Source organism: Sciurus vulgaris, assembly GCF_902686455.1.
Source record: "Sciurus vulgaris genome assembly, chromosome: 2".
In the NCBI taxonomy this organism is placed as follows: Eukaryota; Metazoa; Chordata; class Mammalia; order Rodentia; family Sciuridae; genus Sciurus; species Sciurus vulgaris.
In genome coordinates, this window is record NC_136462.1 from 180,284,504 (window position 1) to 180,290,128 (window position 5,625).

Below are 5,625 nucleotides of genomic sequence, written 5' to 3' on the forward strand. Positions count from 1 at the left end.
CTGTTGTTAATCTCACAGCCACCATACGTGTCCCATAGGATTGAGTCCCTACCGAACTCAGCTCCCAGGACTCGCACTCTGCACTCTTGCCGTTCAGGGTTTTTTTGAAAGGGTTATACGATTGTAGGTTTCAAAAATTCAACTTGAACTGGGTGTGGTGGTGCATGCCTGTAATCCCAGTGACTTGGGAGGCTGAGGCAGGAGGATGACAGGTTTGAGGCCAGCCTCAGCAACTTAACGAGACCCTGTCTCAAAATAAAAAAAATATATAAAAAAGATTGGGGAAGTGGCTCAGTGATTAAGTGTTCCTGGGTTCAATTCCTAGCACAAAAAATAAAAAATAAATTAAATTCAAGGGACGGGGATGTCACTCAGTCGTAGAGCACCTGACTAGCATGGTAGAAGCCCTGAGTTCAATCCCCAGGACCACCATAACAAAACAGCAAATTCAAAAGGCACACAGAGGAACAAGTCTTATTTCCACCCCCTCAATCTCCCAGTTCCCAACCCCCACCACGTTCCGCATGTATCCTTCCAGAGTTCCTGAACATGTAAGCAACATCCTGTGGTAGCTTATTATGCACATGGTTCTTTATGCTGCTTTTTGCACTTAATGTATCTTGGAGAACTTCTCATATCTATAGGGAGAGAGCTAGCACTTTTTTTTTTTTTTTTTTTTTGGTACCAGGGATGGAACCCAGAGGTGCTTAACCACTGAACCACATCCCCAGGCCTTTTTATTTATTTATTTTTATTTTGAGACAGGCTCTTACTTGCATAGGGCTTTCCTAAGTTACTGAGGCTGGCTTTGAATTTCTGATCCTCCTGCCTCAGACTTCTGAGCCACCGAGGTTACAGGCTTGTGCCATTGCCATTTGCATGGTTGCATAATATTCCATTGTGTATTCCATTGTATAGCTTGTCATGGTTTTCCTGGGTCCCCAAAAGTTCTTGTGCTGAAAGCACAGTCCCCAAGGTCATATGGTAAAGACATTTGAAGGTGGAGACTTTGAGAGGTAATTAGGATTAGATAAAATCATAAGGTGGGGCCCTCATGATGGGATTAGTTGCTTTATCTTAGAAGAGAGACTCAAGCTAGCATATGCATGCTCTGGCTTGTGATGTGATGCCTGCTGTGTGTTATGATGTACCAGGAAAGCCTTCCATAGATCTGAGAAGATCTGAGCAGCCACTGATGCCCTGCCCTTGTACTTCCCAGACTCTAAAACAGTAAGTCAAATAAATTCCTTTCTTTACAAATTATCCAGTCTCAAGTATTTTGTTATAGCAGCAAAGGCTGGACTGACATGATTTGAACATAATCTCGTTAGCTAGCTTTCAGGTGATGGATGCCTCCGACTCCCTGAGCTCACCTGCAGCCCTCACATTTCTCTAAGCTTTTGCCCGCAAGTTCCATCTGCCTGGAAGGCGCTTCTGTTTCTTTATCTCAGGCAGTGCCTCCTCAAGTCATGAATACAGCAGCCCGCTGAGGCCCCTGACCTAACTAAGTTCAGCAGAACTGGCGCTCTGGGCCTCTGGGGTCCTCTTACCCAGTCTGCCTCAGGAATGATCAGGGTGGCCTGGGAGCCCCTTGGCAGTGAGAGGGGGCATGTCGGGTTCATCACTGTGTCCAGCACCTCTTACAGCATCCTCGAGATCGCTCATGAGGCAGGAGAAGAGCAGAAGGAAACCCTGTGACCTGTGAGGTCTTGCCAACACTGTCCCCGACAACACCTGCGACCTCGCCACCCGCGACCTCCTTGCTCTCAGAGACGGTGAACTTGATCCTGCGCTGGACCATGTTCCAGCTGCCTTCTCCGCTTGGAATGTCTTTCTCTCAAATCTCCTGATTCAGCCTCAGCTCCAATGACGGAGAGGCCTTCTCGGACGCCTTCACTGAAAACCCCCACCCCAGCCTCTCCATTCCTTTCCCAGCGGACAGGGACCGAAGCCCCAATCCCGAGACCTCAGAACGTCACTGCATCTGAGAACAGGGTCTGTATGCAGGTGGTTGGGTTAAAGCGAGTCTGTTTGGGGGGCCCTAATCCAACACGACTGCGGTCCTTGTAAGAAGAGGAAGAGACACCAGGGACGAGGCACAAAGGCTCCCTGAGGAGGTGGCCATCTGCAGCCAAGAACAGTGGAAGCCAGTTCTACCAGAACCTGGATCTCGGACTTGCAACCCGCAGGACTCTGAGGAGAGGAATTTCCGTTGTCTTTCCTTTGCTCTCTGTGGATTTTGTGGTGGCTGCCGGAGCTGACTGCCCAGCACCTTTTTCTTATTGTGCTCATCATCTCTGAAATGCCCCGTTGACATTTGCATTAGGGCAAGTGATTCAACTATCTTGCTCACTGGTGTGCCCCAGCTCCTGGAACGGTGCCTGTGCAGGGTCGGTAATCCACGTTCATAGCGCGAAAGAACAAAGTCTAATTCTATGCAGCAACGGAGTCTGACAGGAGATCCACCCGTCATTTTCTAGTACATGCATGAAAGCACCCATATGTGGGCTCAGATACATGTGTGCACGGACAGGGAACACTTACGTGCACCTGTGCTGCATCTGACCGTATGTTAGTGTTAACATTGTACTACTGCAGTAGAATGCCTGAGTCGACTAACTTAAAAAGAAAAAAGGTTTATTTAGCTCCAAATTTGGGAGGTTCACCAGTGGGACATGGTGGCACACACCTGTGATCCCAGCAACTCCAGAGGCTGAGGCAGGAGGATTGCAAATTCAAGGTCAGCCTCAGCAACCTAGGGAAGCCCTAAACAAGTTAAGGAGATCCTGTCTCAAAATAAAAAGTAAAAAGGGCTGGGGAATGTGGCTCGGTGGTGAGGCAGCCCTTGGTTCAGTCCCCACTGTCACTAAGAAAAAAATACTGAGTAGCCCCGTGGATTTGGGTTTCAGGTGAGGTGGCTTATCTGATGGGGAGTGTGTGTTGGCATGAGTGATCACATCTCAAACCAGGAAGCAGAGAGAGAGAGAGAGAGAGACAGAGACAGAGAAAACCAGCAAGGGTCCCCTTTGAAGGCACCCTGACAATGACCCAAGGACTTCCCAGGAGGCCCAACTTCCTAAAGATGGCACTACCCAATAACCTCCCACCCTGGGGACTGCGTCTTTAACACAGGGGCCGATGGCAGTCATTCAACATCCCGACCACAGCATGCCACGTCACCTTTACGGTAGAGATGACACACACAGCTTGCAGGCTCAGTGCAGGTGGCAGTTTGCTGCCTGTCACTGAGTCCCCAGCTGGCTGTGTCTCTGAGCTGCCCTGGGGAATCCACGCTCTGTCTCAGGAGGCTGCCTGGCTGTTGGCTTGCCAGGGGCGTCGGGACAGAGGGGAGATGCCTGAGGGTTTCCAGATGGAAGTCAGACATCCTTATTTTTTATTTATTTATTTTGGCAGTGCTGGGGAGTGAACCCAGGACCTCAGGCATGCTAGGCAAGTGCTCCTTCATTGAGCTTCATCCCCTCCCCTCAAACGGAAATAGAAAGAACCTCTGCCAGACACAGGGAACAGGGATTCTGATATGTTCAGGCAGGTAGATGGTGTGGTGAGGAGGCTTAGCTCGGGAGTCACACAGCCTGTGTTCAAATTCTGGCCCTGACAACTATTAGCTGTGTGACTCTGCGTAAATAACTTCACCTCTCTGTGCCTCCATTTCTTTAATCTAAGATAGATTTGCCATAGTACCTGCTTACTTGAGACCCCAAACATAGCAGGCACACTTACTGAGCAATAGATACCAGTTCTTATTAATTATTTCTAAGTTTGTCATAATTTAAACACCCGAGCCTCTTTCAGGCAGAATTTGACACTCTTTAAGTGAGATCTGTTTCCTAGGGCTGCCAGAACAGACTGGGTCACTTAAAATTCTCCCAGTGCTGGAGGCCTGAGTGTTGGGGGGCCCTGCAGAGCCTGCGGGGACTCCTTCCTCATGACCTTCTGGGCCATCTTTGGTGAGTCGGCCTGCAGCCATGTCACTCCAGCCTTGACCTTGTCATTGCTGGCGTCCCCCTGTCTCCACATGGGTCTCTCCTTGTGGGGACACAGTTATGTTGGATCAGGGGCCATCTTGACCAGTTACATTCGCACTGACCCTCTTGTCAAAGAAGGGCACATTCGGAGGCCTGGGGGTCAGTGCTCCAGCACACCAGTTTTACGGGGAGCAGGGCACAACTGACCACAACAGCTGTTGGCGCTTGTCTCTGGGGAACTGTATCTTTACAAAGAGCCGCAGTGGGGACAAGAGTCCAAGTCGCGAGTGACCGCCTTGCCTGGGCTTCGCCGGAGGGGGCGCTGGTCTGGGCACAGAGCTCAGTGGCCTGGGTTTTATTCTCCTCTCACTGCCATAGCTGTGGTCCCTGGACTCTGGCTTCCCTGTCCCTTCAGGACAGCTGGGCGTGTCCCCTGGATGGCTGATGGCTTTGGCGTGTGAGGAAGTCCTGCCAGGCCGGTCCTCCAAACACAGGCGGCAGCCCTCCTGGTGGGGTGGCGTGGCTCCTTCCCGTGCCATCTTCATGGCTTCCAGGAACCGCCAGAACCCTGCCACCCGCCACTGGGGTGGGCTCCACAGTCCCCTCTGCCTGGCCATCCCCAGGAGAGGTCCTTCTCCCCGTGAGTGGCCCTGAGGGGGAAAAGCCATGACATCATCCCCTCTTTGCCCTCTCAACCCTAGGAACACCCCCAGCGACTCAGGAGGCCGAGGCGGGAGGGTCGCAAGTTCAAGGCCAGACTCAGCAACTTAGGGAGTCCCTGTTTCAAAATAAAAAATCAAAGGGCTGGGGATGTGGCTCAGTGGTAAAGCAACCCTGGGTTCAATCCCCAGTACCAAAAAGGAAAGAAAGAAGGAAGGAAGGAAGGAAGGGAGGGAGGGAGGAAGGAAGGAAGGGAGGGAGGGAGGAAGAGGGTTTGAGGCAGGGTTTCTGTCACTGTAACCCAAAGGGACCCCGATTAACATGTTTATTTACAAGTCAGCAGTGGACGCGCAGAGGGTTCATGACCTACCAGAAGCCCTGCAGCACGTGACAGAGTTCAGATTTGAACTCGAGTGGGTCTGATTCCAAAGCCAGCCGGCAGGTCCGACGTGGACATGTGGGAGGTCCCTACGCCGGGCAGTGTGTTTCTTCATGACTCTCTATCTTAGTCAGGAGTCAGCAGAGAAGGGACAGAGGCAGCTGACAGCTGCAAGAGGCGGCTGAGGGACGAGGCTGGACTCCGCTGCACCCCGAATGAGCCCCCGCAACTCTGAGCAAGCCGGTGCCTGTGTGGGTCTCCACTGCTGTACCGATGCGTCTGGCCTTGGAAGCAAGATCAGTCCCTAATCAAATTGGATTTCTTATTTCTGGCCATGAAGAAGCCAGGGAGGTCAATAATAATAACAGAGACATTCAGAGAAATATGCCATCTTTCTAGAAAACTGAAGGGAGTCTCTTCCCACTCAGCCAGGGCCCAGTCAAGGACAGGTGTCTGAGCAAATGAGAGCCCAACGCGGTGTCTGTTTGTTTAACTGCCCTGGCATGTCAAATGGCACTCGCTCTCCCCGGTGCTGGCCTTCGAACAGGGGAAACAGAAATATGCTCGGATTGCTCTGTGGGGACCAACTGTCACCCCTAG